Here is a 25,309-nt window from a genome sequence, read left to right as displayed (position 1 = left end):
GGCTGTGAGCCGCGAAAGGAGAGTGCCGTGAGCTGAACTGAGCCCCCAAGTAGTGGGAAATAACCAAGGGAGCAGCTGCCGGATTCGCCGGCAGCAGTAGGGAAAGAGAGAGTGGTGAGACCCTCGATTGCAGCAGCAAACAGAGGCCTTGGGAGAGGTGGTCTTTGCTAAAGACTGTGACAACTACAAAGCCCTTACAGCCTGCAAAGTCACTGGTTAGTTGTGAGCTGCATTGTGGACCAAATACTGACTTGCCTTGGAGACGTTGGGGTAATATGTGAGGGGAACATACTAAACACCAGCAATAGAAGGAAAACAAAAAATAACAAGGAGGAGGAAGAGGGGGCATGGAGACAGGACCGGTGTACTGAATATAGGGATTGAGTCGGAGCTAGAGTCCCAGCAATCGGGTGAGGTGGCAGACACCGGTGATTGCTAGCTCGCTCGCTCACTCACCTATCCGCCTGTACATTCCCCTCCTTGCTATTGTGGCTTTGACACTGGTGGAGTTGGTAGAGTTTAGCACGGATTGTGCACAGCCCGAGATCTGGTTGAGATAGACTACCACTCCGTGGACCACTCATTTGTATCAGTTGGATTGCACCATTTACCTTTGCTACAGGAATATTGGAGTGGCTGCTACAGGGGAAGCCTGGAATTACTGTTAAAGGGCAAGGTACAAGAACAGGAAAGGCGACCAGCAGCTTCTAATATCGCGCTCAGGTAAAGAGAGGGTGACAGGTCCATCTACAAGACGTACAAAGAAAATACAAATACCATAATCAATAAAAAAGGTAAAAGCTAACTGCATAGGATTGAATCAGTCACTAATATCACTGATAGCAAGGATGCTTGAAAAATCCATAAAAGTTCCAGATACATTTGATTTTATTAAAGATCCATCTGGAGCCTTAATGACAATGCAAATAGAAGCAGAAACAATTAAATTACAAACCCCAATCAAACCTATAAGTAATGAAAGATTAAGTACACAAGGCATTCAAATTACTCAGCAGGAAGATGAGTGCTATTCACAAAAGAAGATGGATCAAGTGGTTGACAATGAATTCCACCTTACTGACCATGAAATACTAAGCATAATATCGCCTTCCAATGCAAATCAAAAGAAAACTCAAAAGGAAATGGATGTGTCAGGTATACTTCATTACGACATATATCAGAGCAAAATAAATGAAAGAAAACTGTCTTCAAGGCCCATGTTACCTATAGAAGTAAATGTAGAAATACGGAAAATAATACAGACAACTACTGATAATACAATACCTAGTCAACTGGTTTACCAACATTATAGCTTGGGGATTACCACTCAAGAAAATGAGGATCTTGAAGGCGCAAAGCAGAACATACTAAATTTGGGGAAAGTTTTAAGTACCGATTTAAATGGAGGGATCAATCGGAAAATGCACAATGAAGCCACAAAGGAAAACCCAATTTAATTGACCATTGAAGAACAAAGGAAAGAATTAACGCAAGATAGCAGAACAGGAATAAATGAGCAGGACATTAGGAAACGTATGGAGAGAGATAAACTCAATGTATTAACGGTGAAAAACAAGAAGAAGCCACCCAAAGATATATACTCAAAGATATCACACAAAGACAATACAAAAAGTGGTGATGACTAGTTAACCGAACAAAAGATACAAACTACAGAAAACCAAGACAAGGGGACGAACTGGGATATTTTCTACCAAACCTCATCTTTAACGTTAGAAGCACTAACGTATCAATCAAACAAAATGGACATACAAATAGATCTTCTGAAAGTGATGGCAAATGCAGTTGCGGGGATCGATCAAAAACTTGCCCAGCTGAATGGTTTGATAGTCAGAGCTCAAAGTGATAGTGTCAAAATAAGCACAGATTGCACTTGTGCACCTATCATAGACAAACTATCAACAATACCAGAGGTTTTGTATACCATAATTGAAGATGCTAAAAAGAACCTACGAAAAGAAAGACAACATGATAATTAAAAAACAAAGGAAAAGACCAATTTTGATATAAATACTTATAAGGAACATGCCAGCTGCTTGGAAAATATTGATGGTCCGGAACAAATAACCGCTAAAAAATTGCAGATAATGCCACAAATAGAACAAGAAAGAATAACACCGGTAAAACAGCAAATATGGGACCAGGAAGGTGATGAGATGACAGGTATAGAAACATGGACTGCACCAATGGAAAACCTAATGGCGGATTGAGAAGTTAAAGATCTAGACACCCCCCCATTTACCATGTCCAAACGTCATAGAAAAAAGTACGTAAGCAAGAAAAAAGGTGAAACAACTAAATTCTGGAGTAAAACAACCAGTTGAAGAATTGTCAACATCCATGGAGACTCATGGAAACAAACTATGGAATGAAGCATCAAGGGAAGAAGAAAAGGACTCAAAATAAAGGAGTTCACCCATAATAAAGAATAGCAATAAAAAAATACTTCGCTATATTTGAAAAAGAGCTAACGACTGAACAATCAATCTTACAAAAAAATACAGCTAATATGGCAGCCAAGGTAAAACATACGGGGAACAAACTTAAAGTAATGGAGGAAGGGAAGAATCAGAAGAAAATGAAGTCAACTGAAAACGGGTCCAACATAGACCATGTGCCAGCGTACATAAAAAGTAAACAACCAGAAGAGTCAGCGAAACCAAAGATTATATCTATCCCACTTGAACTTAAAAACAGGTTTACAGAAAATGAGGAGGAAAAAATTGATATCTACCCGACCGTATATAGACCACAGGTAGGGGACGATAACATACCTCAGGGCAAATATAAAAACAAGCCAACAACAAACTCGACGAATTGTCAAAAAAGTAAAAAATCAAAAAAGATTATCTCCAATTGCTGAAGGCAGAAGAACAATATTAGAACAAGGAGAAATGAAAAGACAATTATCAGACTGGGATCTATTGGTCATTGAAAAATGTGAGGGGGTAATGCAAGTTACATATAAGGCTATACAAAATATGGAAACAGATAGGTTTGAAGAACACCTATTGAATGAAAAGGTGCAGCTGACTTTCAAACCAGAATTTGACTCGAGAGGCAATTTAGACATACTAAATAGAGGGACAATTCTTCTCCTATTTAAATCAATTCCGTCTCTAGTTAAAGTGTCGAGTAAAGACATCGACTCCATAGGATTTATAACTAAAAATGATGGTTCACAGGCATCAACATTGATTACTTTAAAATCTGTGTTAATAGCAGATCAAGTTATAAATGAACTGCAAATATTTAACAGCTCTGGTATAGTGATTAGTAAGCCAGCATCAAAAGTGTACCCAACACCACTTATTAGTGATGAAGGTCAGAGACAGTAGGTAAAGTCCATCATGCAAAGTTGCACCGTATTAAAAAATGCCCTTTGTGGATCTGCCTATAACGTAGAGGTAACTCCAGTACAAAGAAAAATAGAAAAACCAGCTGGAATAAATGAAAAATGGATTGCTCTGGCATTACACGGCAATAAGGACCCATGAGCGAATACAGTCACTGTTCCGACAAAGAACGAAAAAGACTCCGAAAAATGTATGATGTGTTAATGGAACATAAACGAAGTAAGAAGTAAGATTAACAATGCCCACGTAAACATGTCAAATCATACTACTGCAGGAAACATGGAAAACCAATCCAATTCTGCTACAGGGGTACAAAAGTTATTTCGAACCTGCGAATACCATTCACAAATATGGCCGTCCGAGCGGGGGGCTAGCAACATTTATATCTACTGACTTATTATTTGAGCACGAGCAATTGGACACAATTAGTCCTAACATCCTAATAGTCAAGTTGGAATATAAAATAAATAATCATAAAAAACCAAAGACCTTAATTTTGATTAATGTATAAATACATCCAACACAAAGTAGCAGAGAAAGAATGTGTGCCACCCTTAATAGTTTTGTGTTGGAACAAATGTTGGTTGACCCATTAGAAGACTTCATTTTGACTGGGATTTTAACTTAAATCTATTAGTACCTTTTATTAGAGACGACATTACGCAGTCTCAAGATCACCAATGGGCTATCCCTCACTAGGACCGAGGAAAGGAGACAAATCACCTACGAAATAAAATTGGAACAGAATTCGTAAAAGATATAGAAGCAATGGGCTTACGAATCCTAAATGGGAGATTTATGTCAGACGCACTGCCAGCATACACGTTCCATTCTTATAATGCGAAGACAAGGATTGACTATAAGATTGCATCACTTAACATTTTCTGTAAAATCACCTCATATCAACTGAGGAAGGTTCCAGACAGCAACCATAGCAGATAATCACTACAAACTTTAGGAGTAATAAACATCAAACATACCTATCCATGCATGGTCAGATAGGAACGATTAATTACAAGAAACTTATTTGGACTGTACATAACAAAGATGAGATGAATGAACAGGTGCAGAAACTCATAGGATATTGCTTTAACGATACAAGATTGGTGTCACCAATTGAACAGTGGGTAAACTTTACACATAAGTTGGTTAAATCCCAAGTCCCCTTGCCAGTAATTAAGAAGAACCAACCTAAGCAAGGAGAGGAAATGAAGCCATATTTAAATCTTTCATATACAACAACGAAATTGAAAAGATCTCGTAATAAGTTAAGAAGACAAATTACAAACCTTCCGGATAACGACAAAATAATAAGTAAATTAAAAAATGTAAATCAAAACTTGAAGAAACTGATATGGAATGAAAGAAACCAAGCTAAGGAAGTTTTTTGGTCAAAACTATTCTTTGCAAGCAACCAAACAATCTCAAGGGAATTCTGGAAAACCATAAATGGCTAAGTGCGACCAAACAAATTGGTCGTGTCATCGACATTATCGGAGCAAGAATGGGTTAGATTCCTTCAAAAACATCTAAATTTTGATCTAAAAGAAAAAACAAAAATAAAGGAGGAAACCCAGCCCATAAGAAACAGACCAGAGTATGACATTGATGGTCAAATTGATATATCAAAAACTCAACTTATGAAATTAATCAAGAAACAAAAAGACGGGGCGCCAGGACAAATGGAATTCCGTTTGTCCTCGATAAAGAAAACCCGGATTTATGGTTGCAATACCTTCTAAAAGTTTTCAAAGACATAGTAAGGACAGGTGCAATTCCTGAATCATGAAGAGGGTCTTTAATTTCGCCCATCTATAAAAAAGGAAACTGGGCACTTCCTGAAAATTATAGGCTCATCACCTATCAAGATACAGACGCTAAATTGTTTGCAAGGATCTTGCTTACCAACCTTACAGAATGGGCATTTGAAAATAAGGTATTGCCTCCGAATCAGACCAGCTTTATTAAAGGACTCAGAACAACAACAAACATCTTAGCATTATCACTATTAATCGACAAATCAATTAAGGCTAAACAGCCGTTGTATTTATGTTTTGTAGATTTTTAGATCTGCTTTTGATTGTGTTCAAAGAAACCTCCTATGGAAGAAACTGCAGCAACAAAATATTCTAATATTGCTAAAACTGATCCAACATCTGTACAGCAAAACATGGGTCAGAGTGAGGATGGGGGATACACTAACAAAGGAAATACCAACAACTGTAGGCCTCAAGCAGGGATGTGTATTGCCCCCCCTACCTTTTAGTTTATTTCTAGCAGATTTAACGGTGTTCCTAGATGAAAAAAATGCACATCCACCGAAACTAGCCTCCAAACAAATTTCTAATCTGCTATATGCAGACGATGCCATCCTTTTAACCCACACTAAAGTGCGATTACAACGTCTAATAAACCGAATAACCATATACTCAAAAGAAATTGGAATGGTGATAAATGAAACAAAGACTAAAATCATGGTTGTCACTGAAAATGTTTGCCCAGCCGGTTTACATTCCAACCACTGACATTGTAATTCAGCAGTAGAAATGTAATCCTTCCATATCGGTCGGAAAGCCTCCAACCAGCAGTCGGGGGCTTACTAACCAACATTGAAATGAGGCCCTATGTTTTTTTAAATGAATACATATAAATATAAAATGAATGTGTTTTAGAATGCACCATTTTTGCCATCTTTTCCCACATATACTTGTGGGGAGAACTCTACCAAACCCACTTGTAGTGATCAGGCTTACTCGCTGTGCTCAATCTTTATGCACCGTATGGGTGCTGATCTTACAAAATTTACCAGGGCTTTGGGTTTCCAGTCCAGCCCTGGATCTAGTCATGGGCTGTCTGTTCTATAAGCCTGTGAAAATAGAGCATAATAAAGATAAATGCATTTTCCCTGATTGGAAGAGATAGTTGAATTCAGAGGAGTGTATATGATTGGTTGGTTGGTTCAGTTCCCCGGCTCTGGCTGCCAAAGTTGGATAATCACTGACTCTTATGAGCAAGATTCCAAAACTGCTAAACAGCAACTCACAATGTATTCCCTTGGAATTAATTTATACAAACCCTCTGAAGGGTTAACAATATTGCCTAAAGAAGGTGGCCACATTTGGGGCAGACCATTAGCTATGCATAATTTATGATCTAAATGGAAGCTCAACACTATGAAGGGACGTTGCTTTGGTGCAAATTATAGCATAGCTAACTATGCAGCCGGCAATGCTTTGATTTTTTATTGTAGATGGTAACATAAAGGTAGCACACTTTTGCAGCAAGACCTGAAGGGTAAGGAAGGATACATTGATGCAAATTGTTGCTTCCATGTTTACAGGCCCCACTTTATAAATCCCTGCAATGTATCTCTGACATCTATTGCCAATAGCACTAGATTCCACAATGAAAATATCTAAGAATAGTATCAGGAAATCTTAAGTTATAGCAACATTATTTGTACTAAAAATAATTGCAATGAATATCAGACTTTACCACCCATGCTATTACAATTGTAGAATTTACACACAGATCTTACAACAATAGAGTTTTAATGTTTACCACACCAGCATTTACTACACAAAATAAAAAAAATAAAAAAATGAAAATGATATGTAGTAAATAATAAAAAAAAATGAAAAGTAACTCTTTATGTATGGTTTATTTTGTCAAACGAAAAGAGTAATTACCATCCCGAAACAAGATGGCAGTCATTTAATACTATTAAGGTCAGCATGCTTATGAAATAAAAACATTGAGAAATCCATTCAAGTTTCAGCCACAAATGACTTTAGAATAAATAAGAACATTGGAATGTTAAGAACAATTGAGTAGCTTTGGGCTTATAGTGGCTGGACAAGCTGGGAGCTCCATTATTCCAATGTTTGCCTTCATGTTTCAGCCTTTTTAATTTAGAACATTCTACCCATAGTGGTTGAATGTTCTGATAGCCTTATCACAGTTCTGCTTCAGGCTATATTGGATGTTAAAGGGCCTCTCCCTCGATATAGGGCTCAGATCTTTTAACAACCAGTATAGCCCTCAGCCGTGGGCTGTGAGGCTATATTGTAATTAATAGAAAATGTTTACATTTTTTTTTCTCTAAACAGTGTTTTTAAGCAAAATACATAAAGGATGATAAACGTCCATTTAGATACCACTACCTTGGTGATAACTTGTGTACTCCATTGACACAGATGTTTGAGGACAGAGCCACCGACCTATTAGAACATATTTGTAAATTTCTTAAAGATTGGATCAACATTACCAGAATAAAAGAAAACCTAAACAAAGCGCAAATATTTTATTATCTTTTAAAAAACCTATTGTCAAAATATATCTGCTCCATGTGACTTGCCAGACAAAAGACAGTTAAAAAGATCCATTTTTATCATAGGTTGGTGTCACCCTTGCACCAAACAAGTAGGTGCAAGGGCGGCGCAAAACCTTAAATGATATTTCCACATTGTGTGGCCCAATGTGGCTGGTAAATGTGGTGTAATGCAAGGCAGCTCAAGGCCCTGCCTTGAGTTACTCTGCCCCGGGAGGAATTACATGGGTGGAGTGTGGCTTTTCCATGCATCCATTCCTTTATTTTGGCGAATTCCCAGATTTACCCTTAGCTGCGGACCTTTAAATGCCTAAAAATGTACACCTCCCCAGGGAAGGTATTACAAGGAGAAATATGGTTATGTGTGTAGAGCAGGAATGCCCTGCATAAATGCAGCACATTCCTGCCCTCTATCTTTCACTCATGTAGGAAGGTGGCTAGCTGCATTGCATTGTGTGAAAAGTTGATAAATATGCCCTTAAATATTTATTTTTTAATTTTTAAATAATGTATGATTAATCAATTTTCCACCACCCAGTTTTTAAAATGGAAAAATGATCATCATTTTCCTTTTCAGAGAAAAAACATAAATAATTCAGTAACTTTAAAAAAAGGAAAAATAATGAACCCAACTTATATTTGTGACAATCTCGCCTTTCATCCAGAAGAATGCATCAATCCCAACATATTTAAAAAACATGTAACTACGCATTCATAATAAGGAATATTGTATAATCAACTAGTTCTAATCAACTAACTACTATTCAATAACATTTGTTTTCCCTTAAAACAGGTCCTCAGTAGTGGTTTACAGGTTAACAAAGCACAATGTTTTCTATATATATATAACTCTAAAATAATAAACAAATAACAATATTTTTCAACCCACGGAAAATAATGTAAATTAAATCAAGAACACTCAACACTACTGAAGTAAACAGACAATTTCATACACCAGCTCCATTCCAAATTTGGAGCGTAAATAGCACGATCAAAACAACACGATTTGATAGATAAATATTGCAAATCAACTTTATAACAAAAGATCAAAGTTTTATAAAAAACAATTAAAATAATGTCACTAATTCTGATAGTATTCTGTTTAAAAAAAATAACAAAATAGAGAACATTACAGGGGCAAAGTATATCTTATCTAAAATGAGAAATAGTTGATTACTGAAATATCAAGGGTAGGTTTATTGAAAGGAATGAGATAGGAAACCACGGGCACATTGGAGGTGTATATATTATTTCTTACTCATTGGAAGGGCTGAGTGGTAACTCTGAGGGAATATATAGAACAAACTTCAGAGCTTCTGTAGCCGATATTGAAGTAAGGGAAAATGTCCAACAGATAAAATACCTTGCTTCCACCTCCAATGAGCCCTGTGGTTCAATTCTAAGGAAAGGGTCTAAAACTATAGCAATACATGTTGCTACAGAAATGTCAACCATCACAAATGTAAAAAACTTAGCTGTAAAATACTGGCAAGTTGAGTTGGATCCAATCATCCCAAAAATGTTTCTGACAGATATTTATTCCAAGCTAAAAGAAGCCTATAATCATGAACCTTTTCTATTCTACAATAATAAGCATTCTACTAAAAGAACACTAATGTTTGCTACTCTCCATAATCTCCATCTTTTAGAAAAAGTGTTATTTCAATGATGAATGCAACATTTAAGTTAACACCACATCCATTCAACTAAATATACAATATTCACTCTAACATTAGTAACAATGCAATGCCTTTAGTGCATGCTTTAGTACTGGACAAGCAAGCAGCCACTTTTATTGAAGTATTAAATAAAATTAAGGATACAACTAAAAACATATTCCGTGAAAAAATTACTTTAGACTTTGTGGTAGCCATGATTTCCACAATTAAAACAAGTAACCTGAGACTGAAATTCAGGGTTTGTGTTTTTCATTTTTAACAGACAATCTGGAGAAACATTAAAAAAAAACTTGCCACTAATTGTATGTCAGAAAGCAAACTCCCATTCAAGATAAAAAAAACTAGGGGCCTCATTATGATACCGCTTAGAATTACATCTGCTGCCTTGTCGGCATCGGTCAGACCACCGCGGTCTTGTCGGAAGCAGTTGAACCACCTGCGGAATTACTTTGAATGCTGAATGCAGTCCGACGGAATGCTGGAAGACCACCAACTCTGACAGCCTTTCTCCAACCGCTGAGATAGCGGTTGGAGAAATGCAGCAGCCGTCCGGCTTATGGAGTGCATTTCCGACAAGCCAGCCGTGGCAGTCTGACTGGCTACTCTCGACTCAACCGAAACAAAGGATTTGGGGTGTATACTCACCCAAATCAGCTTTCTCCAATCAGTACCAGCCATTGATCCCTTCCTCCAGGTCCCCCTACACCTCGGCAGCTGCACTCCAAAGGGGATGATCCTGTGAGTGACGGAATACAGGTAAGTCCTCATGTGGCATGTATCCCCATTGACTAGACTATGCACATATCACCACACTCCAGCAATGGGGTACATGGTGCACAAGGTGTGTCCCCATATGTATCATGCATGTATGTATAATTTCACAATTTTCCTTTGCATTGTACCCACTTGCAGCCACATGTCCGGGGAGTGGGGCACTGCCGATGATGAGACCTCAGTGGTAGCTGCAGTTTCATCCAAATACGGCAGGCAGAGCTTTCTGGGCCTTGGTGGTTGGAATCGGACTGTGGCCACGGCCGTCCGATGGGCTGTCTGACCAGCATCGTAATGAGGGCCTAAGTGATTTTATACCTCCTAAAAAAATAATAGTTAAAAAAAATACATGGGGCATATTTACAAAGAAGTGATGAAGTGCGGCGATAGCATTCTTGGCTTGATTCCGCGCTCTGCCACTTCTGAAACTCAAGGCTGCACCATATTTACAACAATAAGGTGCAGCCCTGGTCTTCCCCTGCACTTGCAAAACATTTTGCTGCCTAGCACTAACACAGGCACCAGTGCAACATAGTGCAAGGGTGCCTGCATTGTGGGGAATGATTATTTATGTGCAGGAAGGTGTTTCTTCCTGCACATAAACAATCTTAAATGGTGATTTGTAACCTCTATGTGTGCTGCTTTGTGCAGCACACATAGGAGTTGCAATTCATCACTTTTAAAATGATTGTTTATGTGCAGGAAGGGACACATTCCTGCACATAAACAATCAGGCATTGCATTTTGCTATTTTCATGTGTGCTGCACAATGCAGAACACACTAAACAGCAAAAACGAGGAGATATAAAGCATTTCTCCTCATTGTGCCCTGTTAAGACCAGGATTTCCCTGGTCTTAATTTTGGTGTTACCCCATATTTACACCTCTCTTGTAAATATGGGGCAGCATCAAAGTAAATGGGTGTTGCGGTGGAACGTCTGTTATGTTATGTTATGTTATAAGGTACTTATCAAGCGCTCGTTCACAAAACAGCTTCTTGGCACTGGAAGAGACATGAAACAACAACAGAGGGGAAAGACCTAGTTATCATATGCCTGGGAGAACAGCCATTTCTTCAGCTGTTTTCTGAAAGGTGCATAAGAAGTGGCCAACCTCAGCTCAATCGGGAGTGAGTTCCAGAACTAAGGAGATAAAACTGCAAATCGAAAACCATCATGTTTCTTGCGTTTAAAAGTAGGGGTGACTAGCAGATTCAGATGAGAAGATCGTAAGTTACGAGTGGGAGCATAACGTAGGATCTTGGACTAAATGAAAGCTAGACTATTGCCGTAGAGAGCTTTAAAGATCGTGCATCCTACCTTGGAAAGGCCACGCATAGCCATAGGGAGCCAATGGAAGCTTTTCTTCTGGGGCCAGACATAATGCCATTTAGGTTGGTGGAAGATCAGTCTGGCAGCCTGATTCTGGACTTACTGGAGGCATCTAAGTAGGTAAGTCGGGTTACCTACATAGAGAGAGTAGGAATAGTCCAGTCAGGAGATGACCAAGGCCAAGATCACTAAGGTCAGAGCTTCCCGAGACAGAAATCTGCTGATCTTCTTAATTCTGCGTAGTTGAAAGAACCCAGCAGAAACCACCAAACTGAGCTGGGCTTTCATTGATAGTTCATTGCTTACCACCATGCCCAAACGCTTGACTGAACTAGCAGGGAGGGGAGAGTTGCCTAAGGTAAATGGCCAAAAGTTGGAGTTCTATGGATTCACAAGTCCACCAGTGAGGATCAGCTCAGTTTTATCGTGGTTGAGCTTCAGTTGATTTTTGTTCATCCACTCACTTATGAAAGTCATAGTGTCTTGAAAATAAGACACAGAAGATGGATGGAGATTAATGTCAAAGACTAGTTGAAGGTCATCCTCATAGTTGTATGTCACGACTTTCCTTTTCCGAAGAGAAGAGATTAAAGGGAGGAGGTACAGATTAAAAAGAAGCGGGGAGAGGGAGGAGTCCTGAGGCACTCCACAGGGCAGTTCCATCTTCTTTGAGGAGAAATTAGCAAGACGTACCGAGTAAAACTGGTTACTAAGGAAAGAGGAGAGCCATTTTAGGGCCAGGCGCTGGATCCCGGCATTGCTGACACAGTCAATCAGGACGTTATGATCAACCATGTCAAAAGCTGCTGACAAATCCAGAGAACCAGGGTCTGGGTAAGCCCTCTATCTATGCCCCCTCTAAGATCGTCCATAACTGTCAAGATGACTGATTCTGTGGAGTGGGAGGGTCGTAAACCAGCCTGGTGGTAGTCCAAGACATGGAACTGTTCAACAAAGGTACTTAGAAGGGATGAGACATGTGCCTCTAGAACCTTACTAAGGTAGTGATGAGATTGGGCGGTAATTTCCAAGAATAGATGGGTTCGCAGCTGGCTTTTTCAGAATGGGAATGATTCCCACACTTTTAAAAAGGTCAGGAACTATGCCCAACTCAAGAGAGAGTGGGGGGTCTGGGCATTTGGAAAAGACTTTCTGGAGAACGTGAGGAGGACAACAATCAGTCGGGGAGGCAGAACCAACTCTTTTAAGTAAACTCAAAAAGGTCTTGAAAGAAATAGTGGGGATCAGAGTCAGCTGAGACGACAATCCACAGATATTGAGAGCGTTTACGGGAGTAGCAGAGGTCTGAAAGCTGGCCTTAATGGCAGTGAATTTCTCCATGATATATGAATTGAGAGAATCACAGAGGAGTTATGAAGGGATTGGTTTCAATACAATTCTGTCAGGTTTAGAAACCTCATTAACTATTGAAAAGATTTCTTCAGATCTACTAGCTGAATTAAAAAATGTATTAAAAAAATAATCTGTTTTGGCTTGAAAAATAAAGTTTTTGTATTCTTTCAGCAGGTTGGTGTAGATGTTCTTATCGGCTACATGATAGTGATCTCCATCTACGTTCTGCTTGTCTTAGTGCCAGCTTCTTAGTCTTAAGATCGGCAGAGATTCATCGCTGCGCATCAAGAGGTCTGAGAGTTTTAGCAGGCTTAAGAGGGGCAACACAATCACATGCGGACTCAAGCCATAACTTGAGGTTTACAGCCGGTGTGTGAGTCGACTCTGAGACAGACGGGCCGTAGCGGTTAGAAGAGAGCAGAGATGGTCAATATTGGCACTTCTCCAATTTCTAGACTTACAATTTTTAGTCAGTTGTGTTTTAGTGGGGTGGACGTCAGTGGGAGTAACGAAAATGAAGTGGTGATCCAACCAAGTACACAGGGATATCAAAAGGGTCGGGATCATCAGATTGGCTGGCCAGACCTGATCTAATGTGTGTCCCTTGATGTGAGTGGGTTCATGCACACATTGGTGCAATTCATTCCGGACAGAAGATCTGTCAACTCAGTAGAGCTGGCACTCTCCAGTTCGTCTTGAGGCCAATAATTAAAATCACCAATAATAAGAAGTCGGGCGTGAAGGATAGCCAAATGAGAAATCATTTCACCCAGAGCCTTGGGGAAGGTAGGCATATAGCAAGGAGGTTTGTAGAAAAGAGCACAAGTGAAAGATGACTGGGGGGATCCCAGTTTATGAACTAAGCTGTCAACAGAGGGCAAACCCTTATTCCCTAATATCTTAAACTGGTGGTCCTTAAGGATGATAGCTGCAAACACATCGCCCACTTTCCCTTGGGGGGCGGTTAGCTTGCAGGATGTAATAATTATCTGGCACAGCTGCCAAGATATCAGGGATAGACTCTTCAGTAAGCCATGTTTCTGTAAGGAGATGTAGATCAGGCTTTTCAGACTGTTAAAGTTGGAAAATCTCAATTTGGTGCCTCACCATGGACCGTATTTTCAAATAAATGACTGAAAAACCCATTTGTTCCTGGCCGTTGGGAGTATTAAGGGCATGCAGTGCAGTTGGGGAAAACCAGACTCAATTAAACTGAGGCGGATATGATCAACTACATCATGCTTCCCATGCAACTCCTTCAACTCTATAGCTGAATAACTCAGAAAATGGGCCCCTGGACCCATATGGCCGTGGACGGGCGCAGACTGGCTTGCCTTTGGCGCGCCCGCTGCGCGGCCGGGTCCCCATCTGACTAAATACACGTCAGAGCCGGCGGCTGGAAGTGAGGGAATATGGGGGAGGAGTCACGTCCCCACCGTTCAATCGGCACAGCAAGCCATGATGGATTGGGGTACAATGATCAAGAAATGCCAGGTAAGTATTAGCAGCGGTTTAACAATGCACAATTGCAGTTTTACAAAAAAACACAGTTAAAATAACTAGCAGGCTTAGGCTCACGGCTCTCACTGCTCTCCTCTGCATGGCCGCGTCCCCATCTGACTAAATACACGTCAGAGCCGGTGGCAGGAAGTGAGGGAATAAGGGGGAAGAGTCGGGTCCCCTCCATTCAATCGGTACAGCAAGCCGTGACCGATCGGGGGACAACAAGCAAGAAGTGCCAGGTAAGTATTAGCAGCAGTTTAACAATACACAATTGCAATTTTACTAAAAAACACAGTTAAAATAACTAGCAGGCTTAGCCTCATGGCGCTCACTGCTCTCCGCTGTGCGGCCGGGTCCCCATCTGACTAAATAAACGTCAGAGCAGGCGGCAGGAAGTGAGGGAATACGGGGGAGGAGTCGTGTCCCCTCTGTTCAATCGACACAGCAAGCTGTGATGGATCGGGGGACAACGAGCAAGAAATGCCAGGTAAATATTCGCTGGGAATAAGCAACAAGGGAACCATACTCACGTGGAGCCTAGGTACTAAAGCTTTTGAGGAAACAATGGCTCCTGTGGAATGGTAAGGAATACTTCTAATAATGTGAGCCACAATGGCAATTCAAAGGGTTAGGGTGATGTCAGAAAGAAAGCTGGCACTACACAATAAAGGTTCAGTAAATTAGTGACATTCTTTATATGGAGAAATAAACAATTGACAAAATATATACATAGGTGTTTCGAATAGAGAAATGTGCTATACAATGGCTAAATGTTATGCAATAGTGTCTGGTGTCCCAGTGAAAGATACAATTGAACCTAAGCTAAACAGTGACATTTAAGGTGACATATGTACAAGGGTTCAATTTTGGAACATTTAGGCGACCAAAGGAAATGTAACAATGTGATGCACAACACTTAATATATTCACAAATGCTATGTTTTGGTTCGCCCTTTTGAACTGTCGACGGCGTTTCGACCCAGTTAGGGTATTGTGTCTCTTCAGGACCTAGCAGTGTTGTGAAACTACGTAGGAGCACTTTCCTAGCAAGTGAGATAATATTTTATTCCTGCTCCTAGTTGGTATGTTTAAAATCAGGGGTTAATACAAGGGAAAGACCTAACTGTAATGAGTATGGTGCCCCTAGTATTGGGTCGACATGTTTTGAGCTATCCCCTAAAAGCTCTTCTTCAGGACTACATGAGGGCCAGTCCCGTGCGTACCACTCCTAAAGAGTCCTCTAAATAGGAAACTATGAGGTGCACACCTAATGTGTATACACCTAATACTCAATACATAAAACATAATACATACTACATAATACATAATACATACGGTTACACACTGACACGCTGTTTCTGTAGGAAACAAAGCAAAAAAAATGTATGTCGTCAGCCTCCCAGCCAAGCTGGCTGGTCCTTAATACATGCGGCGTCTTATCTTGATCAATGTACTCCGGTATAGTGGGTGTACTTATCAGCTACTTTGTGCAATCATCCATCATGGAAGATTACTTACACACGCGATGTCTGGTGAAAATAAGTGATAAAGTATAAATTAAAAACACTCATGAAGACAGACACCAGGTGACATACAACATATAACAAATATATACATATTGATGACATCCTTTTGTGTAGGCAGAGATATGAATTATGATCTGCAGGGGTAGGGGGGCTTGTAGTCACACCCTAGAATGGTGATAGGGACGTAGAGTTTGTAATTAGAGTTTCCTTGAGTTAAATGTGAGTACCGGAGAAGCTTACCTCCCGGTACCTCGACTTGTCCTGGAAAGAAGATTAAAATAGAAACCTCATTAGTGCCTAGGAAAACAACGGAACTGAAAGAAATCCGGTCATACCATTCTGGAGAGACTTACTTCGTCAAAGCGCACCTCTTGGCAAATCACCTAATGGCACCCCTGGAGACCGCATCTTACCGCGTCTGTCTCCCGGTGACCATTAAGTAGTTCCGGATCTGCCTAGTCATGCTTGCTAGGACGACTTGACTGTGTATTTCATAAAATGGCCACTGCATCTTGCAATGTAGTGAGGCCATTTTGGGAGAATGACTGTGTGCTCAGATGGTCGTGACAGATGAACCCAGTGACTAAAAATGAATATAATTCCAATAAACAACCCTCGTATGACGGGACACTCAGAGGGGTTTGTACAGAATGCTGCAAACGTAATGGTAGAACTGCATGATGCGAAAAACTGCAATTGCTAGACCTGGGCTCCTCTTAAAATGGCCTCTGAGTCTGGAATAGCAGTGGGGCCATCTTGGAATGACTCGAAAACCTTATTGTGTTCAGAGAATGTCAGAAAATATGGGAAGGCTACTGGATTGTACAAGACTATGTGGTACATGTAAACAATAGTTGACACATTATTTTCTTTCTCTTACAGCCTGAAAACCACAGCTAGACCGTGTTACTCACGAGATGGCCGCTGCTTGTAAAATTATTATGGGGACTTCTTGGTCATCAGACTTCTTAGATGAAGTGAGTAGTGGTACTCTTGTGTTATTTGCACAATGGAGTAGCACTGGTGTGAGTATCACGTAGGGATCGTTCTTCCACTTCTGTGTTGTTTTGGGAGTGAAGTTGTGTTCTCAGACACTTTACTAACACTGGCAGAAGTTTTACAGATTTATTTCATGAACTGCCTCCACGGAATATTGTCATTCAGTCCTTCAGTATCTGTCTGCAATTTATACACCCATCGCTGCTCTTTATCTAGCAATCTGTGTTCTAAATTGTCAATGTGTTTGATATGTTCTAACACTACCCAATGTAGATCGTTAGGGGTGTGTTGCATTTCATTGAAATGTGATGTCATTTTTGTGGTGACCCTTTGGCACCTGATGTTGCTGCAGTGGTATACCCACAGCGTTGCAGAGAGGTGTAAAAAGGGTCGTGGCCTCTTTACACACCTCTGCAAGGCAGCCCCCTGGCGCATACTGGAGGTTCCTGGTGGGATACTTGGCCCCCAGGGACCATCAGTATTCAAGGGGAATTAGTTCCCCCTCTGCAAACGCGCCAGGGGCTGCATTGCAGAGAGGTGTAATGAGGCCACGCCCCTTTTTACACCTCTCTGCAACGCAGCCCCCTGGCGCATACTGATTCTGTAATGAAAGTAGTAGAGAAAAGTGCGGTTTATGTATTAACCTGTATCCCACTCCATATAAGTCTCTGCAGAGGTACATTGGAAGTAGGCTGTATATACTGAAGTTAGTCTTCTAAATTGAAAGAGTAGTTTGTCAAGTTTGAATGTCTGAGTGCTACCATGTGTCAGGTATGTATGTACTTCTACGTGCAGTCTGACACGTGTGCTACATCTGATGACCCTAACTTAAAACCTATGTAGTTTATCATACAGCTGTGCAAATCGTGGGAGAGCTACTTCAGCATTCAGTCCCAGAAGCATAATCTGTTACCTAGGCAGGCATCACAGAAGCACTCAAAAACTCAGTTGCATACTGGCCTGCCCTGTATAATAAGCAGAAAGTGATCCATGCAGGTTCTTTTACAATCATTTAGAGAGCATGGGGTGTGAAAAGGATGTAGTCTAATATTAATAGGCTTTCTTTACTTGTGTCAGCTTATCCATAAAAGGCACAGACATAGTAATTGAAGTGTTTAGAAAAATACTCAGACTCACAAGAGTGGCATGACATGAGTTGGCCTTTCATTTTGTCATAGGCCTGGCATTATGACCTCTGACTCTCTAACAAAACTGCTACAAAAAAGTGAAGTTTAAAACATGTTGGCAGATGTATTAACCTGCGTCCCTGGCCATATACGCCGCTGCAAAGGTATATTCCGAGTAGGCCCTAGATAGTGAGGCATGTGCTTTAAATTGAAAACATACACTGACAAATTTGAATGTCTGAGGACTACCATGTGTCAAGTATGTGTGTACCCCTACGTGTAGTCTTGTGTAGTTCATGATCCTAACTTAAAAACTATGCAGTTTACCATACCTCTGCACAAATCTTATCAGAGCTACTACAGCATTCAGTCGCAGAAGCACAGATCTCTTGCCTAGGTAGTTGTCATAGAAGCACTCGAATACAGAGTTCAATTCCCACCTGCCCTGTTTAAGAGCAGAAAGTAATCAATACATCTTCTTCTGCACAATTTTAGAGAGCATGTGGCGTGAAACTGAGATAGTCTAGTACCTATGTGTTTTTTTACATGTGTCATCTCAACTTAAAAAGTCACAGACACCCTCATTGAGGTTTTCAGAAAGATGCTGAAACTCACACGAGTTGTATGACAGTAGTTGGCCTTTCATTTTGGAGTAGGCCTGGTATTGTGGGCTGTCACTGTCTAATAAAACTGCAAGGCAAAACTGAGGTTTAAACCATGTTGGCAGATGTATTCATCTATATCGTAGTCCATCTGAGTGTCTGCAAAGGTACAATTCAAGTAGATAGTTAGGTGTCTGCTGTAAACTGAAAACGTACTCTGTCAGGTTTGAATGTCTGGCTGCAATCATGTTTCAGGTATGTCTAAACTTGTATGTGTATTTTGACAATTGTGGAGCAGCTGATGACCCTAACTTGAAAACCATGTAGTTTATCATACAGCTGCTCAGATCTTGTCAGAGCTACTACAGCATTCAGTTGCATAAGCACAGATGCCTTATCTAGCCAGGCATAATCTTAACACTTAAACACACACATTCATACCAATCTGCGCTGTGTAATGAGCAGAAAGTGATTGATGCAGCTTCTTGTACAGACATTTAGAAAGCATGTGGTGTGTAACAGGGGTAGTATAATATGAACAGTGTTCTATGAATGTTATCTTGCCTCTAGAAAGGCACTGACACACTCATTGAGCAGGTTGCTTGGTGCTGATATATTATCTTATTTCTTCCTTGGAGACACCACTAAGAGAAGTCCAAGTGTAACTATAAGCTTGTGAGAAAAGCTGTGTCTTCAGCTTTTTCCTGAAGCACATATGGTTAGTTTCTAGTCTCAATGACGTGGGCAGGGCATTCCAGAACTTGGGGTCCTGAACGGAGAAGCGCAATCCTCCCTTGCATTTAATCGTCCCGTGCATGTACGTCTGAAGCCCGGTACCACCAGTAGATTCATGTGCATGGATCTTACTGTGCGCGTTGGGGAGTACCTTTGAATGTTTGAGGAAATGTACTTGAGGTCAGTACCATGAATGGCTTTGAACAGGATGCATCCTGTTTTAAACATCGAATGCTGCTCGACTGGAAGCCAGTGTAGCTCCTTCAGCAGTGGTTTAACGTGACACCGTCTGCCTTGTTGATAGATAATTCTTGCTACCTGATGATTTTGTTTCAGCTGCAGGTGGTGTATATAGTTACTCTGGAGGCCTAGGTAGATTGCATTGGCATAGGATCAAGGCGATGATAATTGGAATGCTGGTCTTCCTGCTGAAAAAACTTTTGATTTTGTGCAGTTTCCTAAGTTTGAAGAAACAGGCTGAAGTAACTGCCCCAATCTGCAAGTTCACTGTGACCTCAGAGACAATATGAATGCTCTTAAACAAGTTCTCAGGGGGAGGTGCAGGTCCTTGTTCTGCGGGCCAATGAGTAGGGATGAGTAGGGGTCCAATGCTGAAGTTTATTGTTAGGGATAATTATTTCAGATTTATCATAATTTAATTTTAGCTGATTTATATTCATCCAATTCCTGATAAACAGCATAGTATTCCTAATTAACTCCTTGGAATTTATGGAATCATCTATGTAGAAAATCAGCTGCTTGTCGTCATGTCGTCAACAAATATGTTGACATTTAGAAAACATCATGTGTAAAACCGGGGTAGTCTAGTATGTATACGCTTGGTTGAATGTATTATCTTTCCTCTAAAAAGGCACTGGCACAGTGATTGAGCTCTCTAGAATGATACTGACATTCACAAGAGGGACATGACAGGAGTTGGCCTTGAATTTTGGTTTAGCCCTGGCATTGCAACTTCTCCCTCTCTAATCAAACCGGTAGAAAAAAGTGGGGTTTGTCAGTCAGTCAGTCAAACCACTTTATTCGATTAATTAAAATCATACAAAGTATAAAACGTACATCACAAATAACAATTATTTACATCAGGTAGACACCATATGTTAAAAAGTCAGAAATATCATCTTATATTATAAAATTCCCCCAGGGTCTCAAGATTATTGATAACAGACATAAGTCTAATTTACTACAACTAAAAGATAATTCATACCATAGTAACATTAGGAAATCTTTTTTTTCCTCAACCGAATAGCAGCAACAAGAAAACTAGCAATGTTAAAAATAAACCATACATCATCTAGCATTTGGAGATATACTAAAGCTGGTCTAACTTGTTCGAAACCCTTTTCTCTCAAGAGAGGAACCAGAAACCGCCTCCGGATGGAATTTTAAAAACCACAAAACATGATAAAATGCAGTGGAGAACAATTATCACATTGGCACACACCTATCTCCTCAGGTTTACACCAGCCAGGAAGGTTCCCCAACGCAAAATGAATTAAATTAAAATGAAACCTCGTCAACAACCAGCGGTGATAGGGTTTGGACACAATCCTTAAATAAGGCTCAATCAAAGGGGAGGAATTTAATAAATAGTGAGCCCTAACCAAAGGTTTTTGTAACTCTAATTCCTCCCGCTCCATCATTTGTATGTTCAAAAATTGTGATTTCACCCATTTTGCATCTTCTTTTGCAATCCCTTCTGGGTTGTTATAGAACATGTGCTTAATGTATGACAGCCATGGAATTCTCATAGCCTCATCCAGGGCAATACAATCCCTTAGGATTTGGTGACTCAATGTTATCTCGGGATTGAGCCAAGTCATATGTAGCGATTGCCAGACTTTTGGATTTATAAATAGCAAGTATTGCATCAGCTCCTAACCACTGTGAGAACCCCAATAAGGCTGATGTTGATCTAGCCACAGCGTTTTTCTTTGCTCTAAATTGGGGAGCCCAAGAACCTCTGTCATCAAATAAAACCCCCAGGTATGTGAAGGAAATCACTTTAGATACCACAACCCCATTACAAAAGAAAGTTTTGACTTTCCTATTTTGCCAACCAGCTGTCATAACATGAGATTTAGATATATTTACTACCAAATCCCGGGATTTCATATGAGCTCCAAATGCATCTAATAATCTCTGAAGGCCTATAGCCGTGCAAGAAAGAAGCACGGCATCGTCCGCATATAGGAGAACAGGAATAATCCGGTCCCCTACATGTGGCGTATCAGGGCTAGCCTTAACCAAGGTTTTTTCTAAGGCGTTTATATAAAGTGTAAAAAGTAAGGGTGCCAGACACCTCTCCCTGACTTAAAATGACTCGTACATTTACCATCCTGGGTAACTCTGACCGCTGCTATATGGTCCCTATGTAATTCAGCTAAAAAATTAACCAAACATGGGTCAATTCCTAAGTCTAATAAAATGGACCACAGTTTAGACCTATTGACCAGATCGAAGGCTGAGGTAAGGTCCATAAAGGCCATGTGCAAAGTGCCTTTCTTTGCAACAGTATATTTGTTTACCAATAAATATAAGTTGAGGCGCTGATCCATGGTACTACGACCCTGCCTAAAACCATATTGAAGATTAGATAGAATCCCCTTCTCATTAACCAAATCAGAAAGTTTTGCCAAGATCACTTTACCTAAAATTTTAACAACGGAGTCGATTAATGATATTGGTCTATAGCACCGTGGGTCCCCTCTCTGACCCTTTTTAAAGATTGGGATAATAATCGACCTAGACCACGATGCCAGAAACCCCTGCTGTACTGAAGCATTAAATACATTTACTAGGATCTTGGCCCAAAATTTGGGTTCACCTTTATACATATCTGCGGGGACACAATCGGGGCCCAGTGCCTTATTACTCGATGTCTCTACTATGGCCTTTTCTCTCTCCTCCTCGTTAAAAACCAGCATAGTAAAATCACCATATATGTCTACAACTGCAGAAGGGCACTGCTCCTCACTGAATCCATAAATTTTCTCAAAATTAGTTAACCACTGTTTCTCTGAAATGTTGGTTTCCATACGATCATTCTCATGACCCGAGAAGAGAGGAGTATTAATAATCGCCCAGAATTTAGAGCTATCCTTAAGTATTTCAACGGTCATTAGAGCATTCCAAGCTTCAGTTTTAATTTCCCCCTTTCGAGTGTATACTGCTGTTTTATAAACTTTCCTAAGGATAGCAATTTGATCCCTGTCTCTTGGGATATTTTTTAGTGCTTCGACTAAGTTTCGATGAGCACTAGAACATTTTGCATCAAACCACTTACTATCTACTCGAGCTGCAGAAAACAACCGCTTGCACTGTGCATGATGCCGTTTGCATTAATTGCCCAGTGCGGACAAGCATCCGTCACTGTGCAATCAGTGCAAACAGCATTTTCCCTACTCACTACACAGTTGGCGTAGCTACGTGTAGCTTCCATAGTGCGAATTGCACTTCCTGAAGCTACGCGTAGCGCTACTATGCGAACTACGCCCAGGGTTACAACGAACCACCCCTCAGCTCAATAATGGCGGCCATCCAGGTGCTGGGGGCTACACTCAAGACCAAAATTGACAAGGTCTCCATTGAAATGAACCTGTTGAGAGCTGACATGAACAAAACTGCAGACAGAGTCAAGGTAACCGAGTCAAATGCCACGGAGCTCCAAACCTCCACTAAAAAACTGGAAGAGCGGGTCCAGTAGCTGGTACACAAACACTACCAGCTGGCCCTTAAACTTGAGGACGAGGAGGGGCAGGCTCGATGCAACAATATCAGAGTGGTGGGGGTCCCGGAGGGCTCAGAAGGGCTGAGCGTAGATCTCTTCCTTGAAGACTTAATCCTCTACCACCTCAAACAGAAACGGCTCTCCTCCCTCTTCACGATTGAAAAGGCGCATCGGGCACCAATCCTGCGACCAATGCCTTGGGCTGCTCCCAGGACTATCAATCGCAAAAATCCTCAACTACAGGGACCGCTATGCAATTTTACAATCTCCGCTACGAAAACACCACGGTGTGCTTCTTCCCGGATTTCACCCTTAAAGTTCAACAGGAGCGACGTTCCTTTGATGGGATCAAGAGGGCACTACAAGACAGAGGAATCAAATACATAATGTTCTTCCCCGCAAAACTCAAAATCATCGCAGATGAGAAATCCTTGTTTTTCACTACCCCAGCGGAGGTGCAGGTATGGCTGAAGGCGACTACGCGGAGGTCAGAAGGGACCTTAGGAGACAACTGGAGAGACACCCGTGCCCACTCGCCAGGCTCTGCTGATGGCAGGTCGGAATCAGACAGGTGGAGTCAGAGATCCTGGAGGTCGAGGTCTAGTACCCCGGCAACACTGGCGGCAAACAGAGACTGAATTTATCTCCCTATGGTGTTGGACTTGCGGATCTGCCCCAGCAAACTGTAACGTATAAAATTTAACAGGATGGTCTGGGGTTGGGGGTACGCCATAAGGGATTGGCTCTGCGCGAACAATAGGTCCTCACAATGACACTCTCCTGTGATGGTTGGGGGCAGGCCCCCAGTGGCCAGAGTCAGTGCCGGCCTATACATCCCCACAATTGTTGATCTGTTCATGGACGATAGGCGCTCTGCTAGTTGGGGATGTGGGTAGTTTTAAACCTACGTAGCAGGGTAGCAGGGAGGGGGCTTGGTGTCATAGGAGTATTTTGGTAAAATATTTCATAAGCAGTTTTCAGCCTTTTTTGGGGGAGGTGGGTTGTGGGAGGGCAGTTATTGGTCACACTCAAAAAACACTTTTCTATTCTGGTTGCATTGCAAGTGTAGAAGGTACAGCAGGAATCCTATCTGTAAAAATGAGTCTGCAGTGGGATAAGAGTCTAAAGATCCTAAGTGGGAAAGTTAACAGGTTGGGGGACAAGGTAAAACAAAGTATTATGCTCCAGTACATAAAACGTCAGGCTCCAGATGTTGCTCTACTCCAGGAGACACACCTAATTGGTAACACGTGCAAGGCGTTAAATAGGTGGGAGTACAAACTGGTGGCACACGCTGGCTTCACCTCCTGCTCACGAGGGGTGGGTATTCTATTCACTCCTTTCCGCTCAGCAAAAAAACATACCTGGACTGACCCACTAGGGCATTACACCATACACGGCGGTCTCGGGGCAATGGGAAGGTCACACCCTTACGCTACTAGCAGTCTATCCCACTGGGTCTCCAGACCCAGTCCTTCAAGAACTTGGGGCCTTCATACTCTCCCTTCCAGAAGGACAACTTGTAATGGGTGTGGATTTCAACGCAGTTGTATCGGGCCCACTCGACCGATGTCCACCACAAGATATCAGCGCAGCGAGCAGTTGGCTCTCCAACTTCCTTGAGGCCTTTGGCCTCACGGACCTCTGGCAGGTGTGCTATCCTGGTCTCAAACAATACACTTTCTACACAGGGTCACATCTCCAGAATCGACTATATCCTTATGCCAGCGCAACAGAACACAACCATACAAGAAATCAGACATCTGGCAAGGGGCAACTCCAACCACTCCCCACTGTGGGTACACCTTACAATTGGAGACAAAAGGGTCGGTTGTGTAGCACCCATTAACCTGTGGTAACTCCACAACCCGAAGTCAAAGCCACACTAATTCAAACTCTTGACCATTACTGCCAAGACAACAAAGGCACATTCGACTCCCCTACCACCATCTGGGAGGCATTTAAGACAGTCATTAGGGGTCATGCTCTCTCGGACATTGCTGGGTTGCGCAAAGAAAAGGACAAAGAGATGACTTGTATTGAGCATGACCTCCTCCGCCTCAAGGAGGCAGCGAAGGAAATGGAGGATCAAGCTGCCCTCCATAACCTGCTCCTAAAGACGGCGGAATACAAAGCAATCGCGACTGACACGGCATAAACTCTCGCAAAGGACATAGATGGACGCTTATATGACCAAAGAGACAAAGCAGGCAAGCTGATCGCTTGGTTAGA

Source organism: Lissotriton helveticus, chromosome 6, assembly GCF_964261635.1.
Source record: "Lissotriton helveticus chromosome 6, aLisHel1.1, whole genome shotgun sequence".
Classification (NCBI taxonomy): Eukaryota; Metazoa; Chordata; class Amphibia; order Caudata; family Salamandridae; genus Lissotriton; species Lissotriton helveticus.
The sequence above is the reverse complement of the archived record's forward strand: the minus strand, read 5'-3'. Positions refer to the sequence as shown.